This window comes from Rutidosis leptorrhynchoides, chromosome 1, assembly GCF_046630445.1.
Source record: "Rutidosis leptorrhynchoides isolate AG116_Rl617_1_P2 chromosome 1, CSIRO_AGI_Rlap_v1, whole genome shotgun sequence".
Taxonomy (NCBI): Eukaryota; Viridiplantae; Streptophyta; class Magnoliopsida; order Asterales; family Asteraceae; genus Rutidosis; species Rutidosis leptorrhynchoides.
Window position 1 is genome coordinate 695,966,419 of NC_092333.1, and position 19,169 is coordinate 695,985,587.

Consider the following 19,169-nt stretch of genomic DNA (forward strand, 5'->3'; position numbering starts at 1 on the left):
TTATCTTCATTAACTTTTTCAACTACCGGTTCTTTTTCCTTATCTTGATCAGGTTGTGGTTCTTGTGGAGTAGGAATAGTTTCATCAGAAGTTACAGGTATTTCAGGTGGTTTAAGTGTTGTACCACTTCTTGTGGTAATAGCTTTAGCTGTTTCATTCCGGGGGTTAGCATTTGTATCGCTTGGTAAACTTCCCGGTTTTCTTTCACCTATTAATCTTGCTAGGTTACTTACTTCTTGTTCCAGATTTTGAATAGAAGCTTGTTGATTTCTAAATGCTTGAGCATTTTGTTCATTAGTTTGTTTCTGAGATGTGAAAAACTGCGTTTGAGTTTCAACTAGCTTCGTCATCATATCTTCTAAATTCGGCTTTTTATCATCGGTCTGTTGTGGTGGTTTGTTTTGAAAATTTGGTCTTTGCTGATTGTAAGTATTATTGGATACTTGTTGATTGCTAGGACCTTGTTGGTTGTTGTATGGAATATTTCGGTTATAATTCTGGTTTTGATTGTAAATCGGTCTTGGCGGTTGATAATTATTCTGATAATTATTTCCAGGCCTTTGGTTTATGTATGAAATATTCTCTCTTTGTTCCATTGTTAATTCAATACTGAGACAATCTTTTGTCAAATGTGGTCCTCCACACTGCTCACAACTAATTCGTATTGAGTGAATATCCTTAGTCATCTTTTCCATTCGTCTCTCCACAGCATCAATCTTTGCGGAAATGGAATCTAAGTCATGGCTAGAATCGGCTCTAGCTGCTTTAGATGATCTAACGATATCTTTTTCTTGGTGCCACTCATGTGAGTGGGAAGCAGTGTTATCAATAATTTTGTAAGCATCAGTTTCGGTTTTCTTCATAATAGAACCACCAGCTGCTATATCTATGTCTTTCCTTGTAGTGATGTCGCATCCTTGGTAAAATATTTGTACTATTTGACAGGTGTCTAAACCATGTTGCGGACATCCTCTTAACAACTTTCCATATCTTGTCCACGCCTCATATAGAGTTTCATTTGGTTTCTGTGTAAACGTAACAATTTCTGCTTGAAGTCTTACGGCTTTAGATGCAGGAAAGAATTGTTTAAGAAATTTGTCAACTAAAACGTCCCATGTATCGATCGCCCCTTCAGGTAACGATTCCAACCAATCTTTGGCTTCTCCCTTTAAAGTCCGGGGAAATAACATGAGATATATCTGTTCATCCTCCACTTCTCGGATTTTAAATAGTGTGCAGATCCTATTAAAGGTACGTAGATGTTCATTTGGATCTTCCTTCGGCGCACCACTAAATTGGCATTGATTAGTCACCATGTGTAGAATTTGTCCTTTGATTTCATAATCTGGCGCATTAATGTCTGGATGAGTAATTGCGTGACCTTGGCCAGTGCGTTTAGCTCTCATTCGGTCTTCCATACTTAAAGGTTCCAGATTTTCCATAATTGAATTTGTTGAATCGGTATCACTAGATGATTCTGATTTAATGGTGCGTTCCTCAACAATCTCTGTTTGAATGATTAGTGGTTCCGGAGGAAAGTTTAGTGGTTCAGGATCTACGAACCGTTCCTGAATATTTTCCGGATTCTCAATTGTGATGTCGGGTTCAAAAAATGGATTATCGGAAATTTGAACTGAAGTACTTGGTCGACTGGATGACGATTCTAAAGAAAAATCAACGGCGGTTATATTTGCTAAATGTCTTGATCTAGTTACAGGTGGTGAACGTACAAAAGGTGATGAACGTCTTGCTCGGTGTATTCACTGAATATCCTATTAGTTTTAAAAAGGAAAGAAAAATTATAATAAGTTATCTAATCAATAGACTTTTCTGATTTTGCCCACGTTTCGAATAGCCAAAAGATGCAGCAGAGGGGCAGGATTCGTTTGGTCTCAATATAATTGAGGACTGTTTGGCTCCAATAACCCGGTCCACGTACAAATCCAACTATTACTACGAACCAGAAAATTTTGATGTCTATTAATTTAACTACTTAAAATAAATTTTCGTAATTTTAAGAAATTTAGATAAGAAGTAGAAAAAATTCTAAGTCCTAAAAACTAGAATGGCGAGAAATAAGAGAGAAAAAGAGTTCGTCGCAAAAGGTAGAAAAAGAAAAAATGGTTGAAAAAAAAGTGACGAAAAAAAATAAAAGAAACTTATCAAAACTTAAAAATACTTAACTAACCTAACCTTATTACTACAACTAACTTAAAATTATAATCGCAAATTGAAATTACTAATTGGAATGATAATTGATACATAGTAAAAGGTGTCTAAAAATATTAAAGCTTACAAGAAAAACTAAATCCCAAATGGAAATAACTTAAAAAGAAACTAAAACTTAAAAAGGCGTCGCAAAATTCTAAAGCACCTAAATCTTAGTCTAAAGAAAAAGCACTTAAGGAATTCTACGGCAAAGCCTAAAAATCTAGGAGTAAAAATAACTATAGCAAAAACTAAGTTTAAAATTAAATATGAGCTAAAAATACAAAAGTTATGCTACAACGATTAAAAAGGGACAAAATATAAAAATATACAAAAAGTTGTAAAAATTACAATTTTTATAAAAATATTATTTTTATATTATTTATTTAATAAAACTACTAATTTTACAATTTAAATAAATTAATTAAACTAAAAATACAAATTAATTAAAAAGTAAAAGTTAAAATAAAACTAATAATAATAATAATAATAATTAGGGTTAAATAATAATAATAATTAATTAATACCCGTAATTAATGCTGGATTAGGGTTTTTTTTGTCGCCTGTCAGAAAGTCTCCGCGAGTCGCGGCAATTAAAGCATCAAACTCCGCGAGTCGCGGGGTTTCAAATTTCAGCTGACAGGTTTCAAATTCGACGCGTTTTTTCTTTATTTATATATATTTTTTTTTTATTTCTGTTTTCTGTTTTTAAATAAATAAAAGATATTAAAATAAAACTTATATTTTTATAAACTAAACTAAAAATAAAGAAACTTATAAAACTTAAATATTTAACAAAATCTTAAAAATACTTATATTTTTGTTTTTCTTTTTATATTTTCGAATATTTAAAACGTATTTTTACAAAAGCGAATTTTAATAAAAGTAAACAAAAAATCCTTTTTTTTTATATTAGCGTTGCGCTTCCGGCGTTTAAGAGTGTTCCCCGGCAGCGGCGCCAAAAATACTTGATGTCAAAGCTAAGGTATACGAAATAGTTTATATTTTACTAGGAAAAACTATTAAATACGATACAATTTTACACAAGATATTTATTTATTTATAGAATGGATATACTTAAACCTTGCTACAACACTTATAGGCAGTGTACCTAATCGTACAGTAGTGTAGTTTTTAGTAAGTCCGGTTCGTTCCACAGGGAAATCTTTAAACAAAGCGTAACGCTATATTAGTTTACTTTTATACAAACATATATATAAGTAATATTATTATTATAAAGGGGGTTTTTACCGTTTAATGACCGGTTTGTCGATTTTAAAGCTTTAGTCGCAGTTAAAACCTAATGTAAAATATTAAATAAATAAAAGACTTAATTTAAAGCGTAAAGTAAATAACGATAATGAAATTGCGAATAATAAAAGTGCGATAAAATAAACTTGCGATAATTAAAAAGTACGATAATTAAAAATGCAATTAAATATAATAACAATAAAAATGCGATAATTAGAAGTGCAATTAAATATAAAATAAAGGAAATTAAATATGAAATAAAAGAATTATGCTTATTTAAACTTCCGTAATCATGATGTTTGACGTGTTGATTTTAGTTTTATGCCCATGGGTTAATTGTCCTTTGTCCTGGATTATTTAATATGTCCGTCTGGTTTTTGTCCATAACAGTCCATCAGTCATAAATATAAAGTGCGAGTGTCCTCATCGAATTATTCTTATACCCGAAGTTAAATATTCCAACTAATTGGGGATTCGAATTGTAACAAGGTTTTAATACTTTGTTTAATGAATACACCAGGTTATCGACTGCGTGTAAACCAAGGTTTTACTACTTTGTTAACAATTACACCAATTACCCTTGAATGTAATTTCACCCCTGTTTTAATTATTCTAGTGGCTATTAATCCATTCCCGTGTCCGGTTAAATGAACGATTATTCGTACATATAAATACCCCGCCCATCGTGTCCGATCGAGTGTATATGGTAATTTATAAGGACGCCCAATTGTAAATCTTTATATTAACATTAACAAACTATCATTTAGTTAAACAAATATAAAGCCCATTAATAGCCCATAGTCTAATTTCCACAAGTGTCGTTCTTTTGTCCAAACCCCAATTATGGTACAAAGCCCAATTACCCAATTTTAGTAATTAACCCAACATCATGATTACTTCGTTTTAAATAAGCATAATAATAACTTAGCTACGAGACATTAATATAAAAAAGTTGAACATAACTTACAATGATTAAAAATAGCGTAGCGTTACACGGACAGAATTTCGACTTACACCCTTACAACATTCGCTAACATATCCTTATTATTAGAATTAAAATTAAAATTAAAATTAAAATTAAAATTATATATATATATATATCGTTTACGTATGATAAGAAGAAAAAAAAGATTGATATTTTGCGATCAGAATTCGGTTGGCTTTATAGGGATTTTCGATTTTTGGGGCTCCGCGACTCGCGGTGAATTTTGCCTTCAAACTCCGCGAGTCGCGGAGGTTACTTTTACAGCTCAGAGGAGTTTGGCTCTTTGTTTACCGACGGTTTATAATATATATATAATATATATATAATTAATATAATTAATTATATATTATATTATATTTATATACATAGTTAACTTGTAATTTTTAGTCCGTTGCGTCGAGCGTTAAGAGTTGACTCTGGTCCCGGTTCCGGATTTTCGAACGTCTTTGCGTACAATTTAATATCTTGTACTTTGCGTTTTGAATCTTGTACTCTTGTAATTTCGAGACGTTTCTTATCAATAATTGGAACCTTTTTGATTGTCTTTTGTACTTTTGAGCTTTTTGGTCATTTGCGTCTTCAATTCGTCGAATCTGTCTTTTGTCTTCACCTTTTATTATTTAAACGAATATCACTTGTAAATAGAACAATTGCAACTAAAAGCTTGTCTTTCTTGAGGAATAATGCTATGAAATATATGTTCGTTTTTAGCATTATCAGTACTTCCTTGGGCATTCCGACGAACTTTGACAGTCGGGATTTTACGTTGTTTTAGTGTTTGGTTTCACGATTCATAATTTCAACCGGTTCTCCTAGGAAGTGAAGTTTGTCATCGATAGGAAGTTCATCAAAAGGATAACAAGTTCTTGTTTCGCAAGACACGTATTTAAGTTTGATACACAGAATGTAGGATGAACGGAATTTGATTGAGTTGGGAGTTCGAAACGGTAAGCAACGGGTACAATACGCCCCAAGATTTCAAAAGGATCAAAATATCGCGGATTTAGCTTTCGAAAATTTCCCGAAACGGATTACACCTTCTCAAGGTGCGACTTTTAACATTACGCGGCCACCCACTTGGAATTCGAGAGGTTTACGTTTAACATCGATATAGTGGCGATTACGGGCCGTCTTGAGCCTTTCTGGGATTTGAACGAATCTTAACGGTTATTTCATGAATGAGTCCGGGTCCGGTGGTTTGCTTGTCACCTACTTCGGTTCAACAATTAAGAAAACGACAATTGCGGCTATATGAGTTTTCGAAAGGTGTGGCGTTAATACTCGAATGAAAATTATTGTAGTAAGAGAATTCGGCTAAAGACAAATACTTTTCTCAAGTAAATTTGAAGTTGATAACGCAAACTCGTATTATGGTTTCCAAGGTTTGAATCGTATGTTTGGTTGGTCCGTCGGTTTGTGGTTGATGTGCTGTACTCATGTCTAAACGTGGTCCCAAGGCTTTTTGTAAGTCTAGAAGTGAAACGAGCATCTCGATCTGAAACGAGGTACAATTTCTCAAGAGATTCGCGCCGCGGAAGATTCAAACGTTCGTTTGGTTTTCAAATATCAGTTCCATGCATCTTAACATTCTTCGGTTATATCCAATTATCCACCCCCTTCCTTACTTCTTTCACTAACACAAGTTCTTGATTTTGTTTGAAAAAGATTAAATTAAAATTATATATATGGGATAAGATTAACTCAGATCGTAACAGTAGGGAGGGAATGATTTGTATTTCTGTTTGGCTTTATGAAAGGCCTCAAATTTCATATATTTATCAAATGAGTTGATGATTCTTGGTTTTCATATTCGATATTGATATTATAAATTACAGTTTTTTAAAGTTATAATTGACTGTCAATGTTGTTCAAGATTCAATAAGATCTGTCTTTCGTTAAACCAGGTCAAGGAAAGAAGCCAACTAGTCTTATAAAATGCAGGTTTGTACCTAATTAAATCTTTCTTTGATTGGAGTCGTTCTTTCTTTTTCTTTTAATGATATGTGTTTTATATGTGGTGTTTGCTGTCTGCATTAAGGTCTTGCGTGGAAGATCCAACACATTCTTGAATCTTTTTCTTATGTTTAAAGACAATAATAAGCTATTTGCACTTTAGATATGCAATCACCAACAATCACAAAGAAACAGTTCGATGAGTTTCATGTTGTGCCTAAAGTTCTTGTTTTTTGCTCTGACTTCTTTGTTTTATGTGCTTCGTTAAACCCCGTCAAAGAAGTGCAGTGATTATTTAGTCTTATAAATGCAGGTTGTACCTATCTAATCTTTCTTTGTTTAAAGCTAATTTCTTAGGCCATTGCAGTTCAATCAATTTCATGTTGTGATCTGAAGTTGTCATCTTTGCTCCTACTTCTTTAGTTGACCGAATTCCTACTTAGCTTTCTCAACTAAAAGAACCGTGTGTGTGTTCTGTTTGTTGATTGCCAGTGGTCCAGACGTCATGATAACCTATTTCAGGTTTTTTTGTTGCTCATATTTCTTCGTATGACTGTTGGGTTTCACGTGCTACTGACTGATCTTTCTTTTGTTCTTTTGCAGACAGATAGTTCCAAGATTGCCTATGCATGCTTGGACACGAATGTTCTTGGGCTTTTCCAAGTTCGTCTTTTTAAGTAGAGGACGGTCTAGCAGCAATATTCTAGTCTTATAATTTCTGGTTTGTACATACTTAAACCTTTCTTTGTTTAAAGTCACTTTTCTTTTGGTGCGGATATGTGTTGTTTGATGATTATGCATTAGAGGCAATGTGTTTACATCAAAATATTCTTGGGCCATTGCAGTTTGATCAGTTTCATGCCGTGGTATGAAATTCTAGATCTTTGCTCCTTCTTTATTGGACTGAATTTCAAGTTAGGTCTGTGATCTGTTTGAAATAACTGAAGTGACTTTTTAAAGTTATATTTGATAATTGTTGATGGTGTTAAAGAAGATCTGTCTTTCATTAAATTTCGGTGTAAAGAAGCTTCTTCTTATGTTTAAAGACGATAATAAGCTGTATGCACGTGAGATATGCAATCACAAACAATCGCAAAGGAACAGTTTAATTTTATGATTGATACCATCAAATCAACATTTCAAGGTCCGTACTTTCCAAATCCAAAGTTTAATTTTGTTATGATTGATACCGTTAAATCAGTTTAGTGTGGGTTCGTGTTTCTTAAGCATTTTGATTTATTCTTTAAAAGAAAAAGAAAAGATGCATTAGACATTGATGCCGAATGAGTTTAAAGTCAGGACACAGTTTTAAATATCTATGGATAAGTAGCCATCACATGTCATGCTCTTTTGCAATCAATGGGTAACACACACTCTATTCACTATTGCATATATATCATCTGTGTTGTACATTTAAAAAATGATCAGAATGCCCAAAATGTACTAAAATCTTATCTATACAGATTGTAATCCCATACTTTGGATATTAAGGCTGCTTTCGTTGAGAATTTGCAGCATTTGAGATACATTCGATGATGATGTAATATACTCACTTAGAGGGATGATTCTGGTAATTAACTCTTCTTCTTTCATCTCTTTTTTATTCTTTGTCAAAAGGGAACTGATCTGTGTAAAAGATGGGGTCTGATGATGTAATATACTCACTTAGAGGGATGATTCTGGGCTGATTTTCATGTTTCGTTATATAGTTGCCGTAATGTCATTTTGTTTCCGGGATGGGACGATTCAAACTGACTTGTTTTTATATCTTAAAGCAGCAGACGGACTGTTTGAGTTCTTGACAACCCAATCCTTCTGTAAGTTAAAATTAGTATTCAATCACATCACAATTACAATTTTGGTTTAAATTTTACTCATATGGTTTGTATTTATTCTATACACCTCCAAAACTTTTTATTTTCAAATTCGTCTATGTCCTGATTGAATTAACTGATATATTGCCATATGTTAGGTGATTCATCATTTAAATCAGTTTATTTAGATGGTGTTCAGATTAATTGCGATGATCTTTTTATATTATACGGAAATATGGATCTAGGGGATAGTTAAAGATATGGCGTTCGATTATGTAAACCGAATCCCCAGCTCATGTAATTTGAAGTAATTCGATTTTTCACCAAATATGAAAACCACACTTCAAGTTGATCAAAACGCGTTCCAAATTCACATCAACTTCCACATCCACCACTGAAGGTAACTATTACTACAGTTTGTCACTCTAATATGCCACATGCTGAGGATTTGATGTAGTATTTGCCCATCACCTGAATAATATCATTCTTAATTCTTAGTATGGAACATAATAATACATTTATATTTCAGGTATTCAGCAAATGATTCAGTCCACCACTGGAGACGACATTAACGTCGTTCCCTTCAACTTACCAGTAGATGATGAAATCAGGATACCAGGTTATACCTTACTTTCAATTCCTACATGTTAATAGTATGCACTATGTAAATATTAAACCTTGTGATATATTCTCAAATTTCACAGCTAAGCACAGCCAAAACTCTGTTTCATACAACCGTAGAGGAAGACCCACGAAATACAATTTTACAGGTGATGACATTAAGCCTCTCACTGAAGCAAAAAGTAGTGAATCATACATGTCATTGAATCAATAGATTTGGTTGACATAAAAGGAATATCACAGGTAAATGCACTACCATTAACCAACCTTATTTTGCTTTATCAATTAATACTTGAAATATATAAATTATTATGCTGTATCACCTGGAGAATGCCAAGTTAAGATGATTATTGAGATGTGACTTGGGATTTTTGAAATCTCCTTATGTGCTGTTTTGATGCATTGTCGAATGGTGACACATCTTACTTGGGATAAACACTGTTCAAGTCTTCATTTTCTTATAGGTCATTTAGTCACTTACTGGCTTGCTCTCCTTTACTTTCCGACGAAGTCGAATGAATGCTTTCTCTGTATCATCCGCACGCACGTACTGTTTAGTGTTGCGGAGGTGGAATGATCCAAACTATGACATAAGAATGTTTCTGGTACGCTTTTATATTTTCTCCTCATGTCTTTCTTTCTGCAAAAAGAATGTTTTTTTTTTTTTTTCGGACTTATGGTTCTGTAAGTTTTAGTATTATATAAAAAAGAAGGTTTAGTCTTCACTTTATCTATCATAAATAATCATTTCCATTTCAATCTATATTTGTGATATTATTAATTTGTAGGTTTGAGAATGAGCTATAGTTGAAATGACAACTGGTTATATATTCATCACTATTCCGTTCATATGATGAGAAGATTCTTTGTTGCCTTACTCTTGAACATTCCTTTATTCTTCTGATTCTACTATATGGACTAAATCTGTTATCACCTTTAATTTTGTTTGATTTATTTTATCGGAATCACCTTGAGAAAGCCAATTGAAGATGATTATTGCAGATGTGGATGATCGAGTGCGTTATGTTCTGCTGTCATATAAATTGAGTTAGCGTTTTTGTGATCTAATACGTTATTCTGATTACAGTTTGTCTTTCCTCTAGCTATGTATTTTTCGAGGTTTGACTATGGATTTTTGAAATCGCCATGCGTACTGTTTTGATGCATTATTGAATGGTGTCACTTACTCTGGGAGTTGCTTGTTTTGGATACCGTTGCGATACTCTCAGTTCCTTGAACAGATTGTTGATGTGATTATTTCAATGGTAATTGATACCCAAACATTTCCTTTCGGACATTTAATGTCAAACCGTGCGGTTTGAACAAATTAGATGTTCGTGTTTTGTTGTATACTCATTGTATACTGAGTCAAACGAAATTTACTGATGACCATTATATTATTTGCAGTATCCACTGTTTTCAAGAAGTGGATATTTTAACCGAGAACTAAACGAGTCAAACGAAGTTGAGCTGCCACATGATTTCCCAGCCGGACCCGAGACATTTGAGATGATCTCACTCTTTATCTATGGCTCATCCACCTTAGTTGACCCGTTTAACGTTGCAGCTCTAAGATGTGCGGCTGAGTATCTTGAAATGACAGAAGAGTATAGCTTGGGGAACTTATGTGAACGGTTCGACATATACTTGAACCAAGGTGTTACAAAGTTGGGATGACACACTTATCGTCCTTCAAAGATGTCAATCACTTAACCAATGGGCTGAGGAGCTCTTAGTTGTGAGGCGTTGCATTGAGTCTGTAGCCTTCATTGCTTACATGGAGATTCTTGATCCAGAAGGAAGAAGAGACCAACCTGTTGTCACTTTAGAAGCTTTAAGCACTCAAAAATGGTGCTCTGAAATGGTTCAAGAAATCATGAGCCAAGATGTGTGGATCAAAGACCTTATCGCTATCCCATTTGGGTTTTCAAACGGGTCATCGGGTCGTTAAGAAGACAAGGTATGAAAGAAAAGTATGTTAGCCCGGTCATTTTGTTCTACTCGAATTGGGTACTTTCGGTTGAAAAAACAGCGATAAAGATGCAGCTTTATTGTTAAACAAGGTTCTTGATTTACTTCATATCGGAGAGAAGGGTAGTAGAGTCATTCCAGTTGGATTCTACTTCAGTTTACTCTCGAAAACACTAAAATTCGATTTAGGTAAAGAGTATACGATAAGGTTGCAAAATCAAATATCTGGTGCGTTGCATATGGCTCAAGTTGAAGATATCCTTTTACCAGAAAATAATAAGATGTATGATTTTTCAAGTAGCATTGAGATGGTTACCATGGAGAGCATATTTTCAACTTATGGCGCGTTTAATATGTGTTCAAATAGCAATATTCCTTCGCCTTATCATTCCGTAGTTGCAGAATTATCACGTATAGCTAGTGACACAAAAATGAGCTCGAAAAGATTCACGGAACTCATTGAAACACTATTGGAGTCTACATTTTATTATTGGTACTTCAATCGCTTATAGTACATAGTTACTGATCGACGAAGTAAATGAATACATATGAAGCTTATAAACAGCACATTTCGAGAGTGTAAAACAACGGTGCTCATGATTCGTCAACAACAAAATATGTGCGGATGATATAGAAACAGTGGTAAAGTCCTATTTCCAGCTAATGATATCTACTTGGTCTTTGCTCCCGCTTCTTTATTCTGAATTTCAAGTTTGGTTTGTGATCTGCTTGAAATATTGGTCTTTGCTCCTGCTTCTTTATTCTTTATTTTAAAGTTGTATTTGATGATTGTCGATGGTGGTCAAGAGGATTTGTCTTGGGAAAGAAGCTTCTTCTTCTGTTTAAAGACGCTAATAAGCTATATGCACGTGAGATATGCAGTCACAAACAATCGCAAAGGAAGAGTTTAATTGTATGATTGATACCATCAAATCAACATTTCAAGGTCCGTACTTTCCAAATCCAATTATGATTGATACCGTTAAATCAGTTTAGTGCGGGCTCGTGTTTCTTAAGCATTTTGATTTATATTCTTGAAAAGAAACAATGCATTAGACATGGATGCCGAAAGAGTTGGTCAGAATACATTTTGTAATATCTATGCAAGTAGCCATCACATGACATGCTCTATTACAATCAATGGGTAATGCACACTCTATTCACTATTGCATATCATCTGTGTTGTACATTTAAAAAACGTTCAGAATGCAGAAAATGTACTAAAATCTTATCTGTAACAGATTGTAACCTCATACCTTTGGATATTAGGCTGCTTGACATGAATCCATTGATCTTGTGAAGTGGGGAGTTCGAGATTAAGCAGTCACATAGATGCGTTTGTTGAGAATTTTGCAGTGTTTGATATACATTCGATGATCGTGTAATATACTTACTTAGAGGATGTTTTTGGTAATCAACTCTTATTTCATTTCCTTCTTTTTTATTTTATTTTATTTTTTTATTTTTTTGTCAAAAGGGAACTGATGAACTGATCTGTGCAAAATATGGCTTCTGATGATGAATTCGGTTCGGTCAAACTTTGAGATGCATATAGTATCGTGGCATGGCAACATTCACGACGTCTGGTACATTCTATCTCATTGTGCTTATTGCAGCCATGGTGGTTTTTTATCAACTGATCATTATTTTATATTGTATTTAGTTTATATTTGTGTTTAACCCGTTGACTAGTGTAGGGCTCAGCCCACTCATCTACATCTTTCATCTTCTAATCAGTAGATAAAGTAAATGGGAAGTTTAGGGGTGTCAACATACTGTTTGTACTTATCTTAGCCCCATGCTGTTTGTAATCTGAGTGTTCATATATGGCTTGAAATGTTGTGTTTTGTCATTATTAAATCAATCAGCCACATCGCTGAAGTTGTTGGTGTTTGTTTGATGGTCAAAGGGCTTGATACCAATCAACTTTTTAAGAATTGGGACTTGGGAGTTCAAGTCTCACTTCCGACAGTGTGTACATATTGTGCGTATCTGTATATGCGTGGTAGATCGTGAGTATGCCCATTTTAATTTTAGATCGGAATAAAACCATATCAGTTAAATGCAAAAGCAACCCGGACGCTTGAAATGCATAAGCAATTTTGCTTCTCTCTTTAGGGTTTCCAAATATCAGTCGGTAAATCGATTGTTTGTTACATTCACCTATACAATCCAACCCCAAATTCTTGTGTTAGTTTGAGAAAGATTAATTGAAAATTAAAATTTATATCATGATAGAAGGGAAGGAATGATTTGTTTTTCAATGGGTTTATAGCCAGATGTTTCAAGTCACTGGCTTGTGGATTCAACGTAATTATGGATCAAAAACTGTATAAACTTTTCATCTGGATATTGGATCAAATGGGATTTGATTATAATTCGATCTTTAAAATAATAAATAACTTGCTAGAATGAAAGTTAAGTAAACAAACACGTATGAAACAATTGAAAACTAGACATGTATTGGGTTGAATTTTCTTATTCTTTCACCATGATAATTTCTCTAGTATTTATACTACATTACAAGAGTAAATGACAAACTAGCTTTAATAAAAGAGATATGGACAATCTCTTTATTAAATACAAGATCTATAAGAGATATACACAATCTCTATATTAAATTAAATACAAGATATATAAGAGATATGCACAATCTCTACAAGATATATCTTGTGACAATAGAATCCATTTAATTAGATTGCACTAATATTTTAACACTCCCCCTTAGTGCAAACTCTCGATCAATAATCCCCAACGTTTCTCGAAATTCCATGAACTTGGTTTTCATTAGAGTTTTAGTAAAGATGTCGGCTACTTGAGCATTTGTCCTTACGTTTGCTAGCTCGATTTTCCCGCTAAGAACCTTTTCACGAATAAAATGATATCTCATTTCTATATGCTTAGTACGGGCATGAAACACAGGATTCGAAGCAAGCTTGATTGCACTTTCGTTGTCGCATTTCAATTTGACAACATAATCTACTTTTTCAAGTATGTCACCAATCAATTTTCTTAACCAAGTACATTCTTGAGCCGCCATTGTTGCAGCTATGTATTCCGCTTCCGTGCTAGACAAAGCAACAACATCTTGCTTCTTGCTACACCATGAAATAACATCGGAACCCATGTTAAAACAGTAACCCGAAGTTGAATGGCTATCATTTGCGTCTCCCATCCAATCTGCATCCACGAAACCATTTAACAAAACATTATCACACTTCTTATACCACAAGCCGTGGCCTATTGATCCTTTCACATAACGAATGATCCTTTTTGCTGCATCAATATGAACATTAGTTGGACATTGCATAAATTGTGAAACAATGCCAATCGAGTAAGCAATTTCCGGACTTGTGATGGTTAGATAGATCAAACTCCCAACCATTTGTCGGAACAACTTCACATCCTTAAGCTCTTTTCCTTGATCTTTCTTCATTTTGAGGTTTGGTTCCATTGGAGTAGTCATAGGCTTTGACTCTCCCATGTTGAAACGTTCCAAGAGACTTCTTACATAACCCCTTTGAGAGATAAAGTATCCGTTTTTTAATTTATCAACTTTCAAGCCAAGAAAACATCCAATCTCCCCCAGATTCTTCATTTCAAAACGAACCGAAAGATTATCACTTAAACGAGAGATTTCTGACTCGTTTCCTCCAGTGATAATCATGTCATCAACATATAATAACACCAAAACATGAAAACCTGATTCTTTCTATACAAACAAACTAGAATCCGCGTCAGAAATCTTAAAACCACAAAAGACAAGGTATTGTGCAACCTTACCATACCAAGCTCTCGGAGCTTATTTCAAGCCATAAAGAGCTTTCTTTAACCGGTACACATATTCTGGAAATTGATTTGAAATGAACCCAATAGGTTGTTCCATGAACACCTCGCGATCAAGCTCTCCATATAGAAAAGCATTCTTTACATCAAGTTGCCACAATTTCCACCCTTTGTAAGCCGCTAGTGAGATTATTGTTCTCACCGTTACCATTTTAGCCACGGGCTAAAAGTTTCCTCATAATAAAGCCCATAACTTTGACAAAAGCCACGAGCCACCAACCGAGCCTTGAACCTATTAATGGTTCCATCCGAGTTCTTCTTCAAACGGTAGACCCATTTGCAAGTAACCGGTTTACATGCTTCCGGTTTCTTGACAAGCTCCCAAGTTTCATTCTTTTCCAATGCATCAATCTCCTCTTGCATTGCTTTTCTGCAATCCGGAGAATGTTTAGCTTCTTCACAACATGTTGGTTCTTTGGTTAAGCCACCTGAAAAGAAACAAGTTGTGACTGTGTTCACCCCATAGTCACTTAGATGTCTTGGTTGTCTCTTTTCTCTTGTTGACCTTCTAACTTGAGTTGGTACTTCTTCACTAGGTGTCTCTTCTTGAGTTTGAGAAACACCATCATTCTCACTTTCTTCTTGAGTGTTGAAGCTAGGAAACATAAATTTATAATCTCTATTTTCTTCACCAGTTTTGCTTGATTCAGAAAATTGAGAAGACACTTCATCAAATACCACATCTCTTGAAGTGGTAAACTTCTTTGTTTCTTGATCCATACACCTCCAACCTTTCCTGTAAGAATCATAACCAACAAAAATACACTTTCGAACTTTGGGTTCAAGTTTGGTTCGGTTAGCTTTTGGAACATGAACATAACAAATAGAACCAAACACCCTAAAATAGCTTACATTTGGCTTTTGACCATAAGCTAGCTTAAAAGATGATTTTTGTGTACCTGGCCATGATGGTAACCGATTAGACACATGACAAGCACATTGAAGTGCTTCCGCCCATAGCTCCCTAGGCAACCCTTTATCATGTAACCAAGATAAGCATATTGAAACAAGGTAAGCAATCTTTCTTTCTGAAACCCCATTTTGTTGTGGAGTATCCGGACAAGTCATTTGGCGAGAAATACAATTTGTTTTACAATAAGTAAAAAAATCATTTGATATGAATTCTCCACCATTATCACTTCTAAGAGCTTTTACCTTTCTCCCAAATTCTGATTCTACTGCTTCTTTGAACTCTATGAACTTTGATAAGGCTTCACTTTTTTCCTTTAGGAATTTCACCCAAGTAAACCGAGAATAATCATCAATTAACACCATTACATAGCGATGACCGCTATAACTTGGTGATTTTGTTGGCCCCATCAAGACCGTATGAATTAAGTCAAGCAAACCTTGTTTTCGCTTTGTTGACTTTTTATATGGAAGTCGGTGTGACTTTTCATATTGACATCCTTGGCATATTACTTCCTCACGAACATTCTTTAATTGAGGAATTCCATCAACTATCTTATGTGAGAATATCTTTTGCAACATTTGATATCCCACATGGCCTAGTCTAGCATGCCAAATAGCTCCGTTGTCGGTTTGACTTGTTTTCTTCACATAAGCCTCACATGCAGACAACATAAACAAAGAACCTTTCTTTTCTCCCGTGAAAAGAACATCACCCACAATCTCCTTGACATTCTCAAGGACTTTCACATCCATTGGACCAAAAAGAACATGTTTTCCAGATTCGGTAATTTGAGGTACCGAAACTAGATTCTTGGTCAATTTAAGAACAAGATAAACATCTTCTAAAGTATTATTATTAACGTCAAGAATAGCATTACCTTCCTTTTTAACCGGATGAGTTGAGTTGTCGGCCGTGATTACAACTGGATTTTGATTGTGATCTCTAACGTCATGAAGAAGAGTTCCATCACCGGTCACATGATGAGAGCAACCCGAATCAATAATCCATTGATTCTTCTTAACAACCGTATCAACGGTAAAACATTGATCCCATTTGACTTCGTCATCATCGTTGCTTGAACAAGCCACGTTTACTTTTGTGACTTTAGAACGACAATATCTTTTGATGTGACCAACCTTCCCGCACTTGTAACATGTGGGAGGTTTCTTCTCATAGTTACTTTTGTAACTAGTTTGCTCTTCTTCTTTTTTCTTTGCTAGAAGAACCTTTCTTGAAGTTCTTCCCTTTTGAAAACAATACCGCATCATTTTCAAATCCTTTGACCATTTGCTTGGCCAAAGCTTCTTGATTAGAGAGTAAATTCTCCAATTCTTCAACCGAAGGTTGAGTAGCCCACCCCTGAATAGAGGTTATGAACGGAACGTACTCTTTCTTCAAACCGCGAATTAAATATCTTCGCAACCGAGATTCACTGATTTTCTCGTTTGTATCAATCTCTGAAATTTCAGAACAGAGAGTTTTGAATCGTAAGAAATATTCAGAAACTGGCATACCTTCTTATCTTGAGATTGCTAACTCATTTTCCAAGAATTGAAACCGTGCGGTATTCTTCTTGGTAAAGAGTTTCTCAAGAGTATCCCAAACCTCCTTTGGCGAGTTAAGATCACGAACATGTTCTATGAACTCTTTGCTAATTGATGTCCTCAACGCAAAGAGAGCCTTCCCACGATCTTCCATTTTCTTCGTGACTCGCCTTGCTCAAGAGTTTCTACGGGAATTATGGCATCACTTCCGGCCACAAGTTCCCATAGGTCTTGACCTTGGAGATAAGCTTCCATACACATCTTCCAATACTTGTAGTTGTTGCCTACAAGTCTTTCCATGCCGTTGATCATACCACCAATGTTTACATTTGAGACTTCCATTTTTGATAACAAGAATTTAGCTTTGTAACTTTGAGTATTTGCACACAAAGATTAATTTTAAAACCAAGCTCTAGATACCATACAATAATAAATAACTTGCTAGAATGAAAGTTAAGTAAACAAACACGCATGAAAAAATTGAAAACTAGACAAGTAATGGGTTGAATTTTCTTATTCTTTCACCATGATAATTTCTCTAGTATTTATACTACATTACAAGAGTAAATGACAAACTAGCTTTAATAAAAGAGATATGGACAATCTCTTTATTAAATACAAGATCTATAAGAGATATACACAATCTCTATATTAAATTAAATACAACATATATAAGAGATATGCACAATCTCTACAAAATATATCTTGTGACAATAGAATCCATTTAATTAAATTGCACTAATATTTTAACAATCTTGATATTAATTGTACTGACTTTTTACTAGATATAATAATAATTGACTGTCTATGTTTTTCGTGAATGGGTGTGGAACAAACTTTTGTGTGTATATATATCTGGTGTGATATTAAATTATAATTATAACGGGCTAATCTGATGCACAATGAAACAGTACGCCTGGCCAGGTGTGATGTCTACTAAAAACACTTTCAGTTTAATTACCTGTTAATTTAGTACCAGTTAGTGTTAAATATGCTTACAGAAATTGTATACTAATATTTCCAAGCAATATTTTTTATAATATTTGAATATACTTATGGTCACAAGGGATAAAGCTGATTTTCTTATGCTGGAGATTACCAACCAAAATACGAAAAAGGTATGAATTTTATCATGTTACAGTGTTTTGTTTACTTACATTATTTTGTTGATTTTCTAACTGTTCTCTTCTTTTGCTTATCAATCTGAAAATAATATCGTTGAGAAGTTTGATGTTCTTCCGAACAGAAGCTTCGCAACCAATGTTAAGAAACTGTTTTGAGTTTCCAGCAACCAATGTTAAGAAACTGTTTGAGTTTCCATAAAGGGGTCTACGTATCGCCAGTAATTCAATGTATTTGAATCATCAAATGCCATTGATAAATGAGTTCCCTTCTTCGTTAGATCCCTCTAGACAATATAAATCCACTCCAAATCCAACTTTGAATATGGAATCCAATCCAACTCTCATTAAATTAACACTGCTATGACAATTTGCCTAGCGCACCCACACCAGCGGAAGCGAGGATATAATTTGTTTGAGACAAACTTGCGAGAAATAATAGAAAGCAAATAAAGTAACTGATAACACGACGATTTAACGTGGTTCGGCAAAACCCTACCTACGTCCACCCCAAGAGTCTCCTTTATTCTTATAATATAAAAGAACCCGGTACAAAAAAAGTACACTATGAGTTAAACCCAAACCCAAGCCCCTTAAATTTTAGTATAAAATCTAAGTTTCCCGTACACTCTTTTACACTCCTTACAAGAATAAAACTCTCAACCTCACAAATACACTCTCCGTTGATATTACCGATCAACTGTGTTTTCCCTTTGTGATATGATCCTTCTGGATTGGATCCATTTGGATGCCTTTCACCTTCTACATACTCATGTATTTATAGATGATTTTCCTTTGTGAATGGCATATATGAAAGCATCGGCCAACAACTACAACCATACCATTCATCATGCGCCTAACATGAAAAGTCACAATTTGCTACATCTATGTGAAACCAATAAATAAGTCATAGCCACCTTATGACTTTTCCAATGCAAAAAT

At 34.3% G+C, this 19,169-nt stretch overlaps 1 pseudogene; it reads left to right on the forward strand.

The window, feature by feature from the left end:
• The first annotated feature begins 8,471 nt into the window (after positions 1–8,471).
• On the forward strand, positions 8,472–12,819 carry LOC139853030 (BTB/POZ domain-containing protein At5g48130-like; annotated as a pseudogene).
• The last annotated feature ends 6,350 nt before the right edge of the window (positions 12,820–19,169 follow it).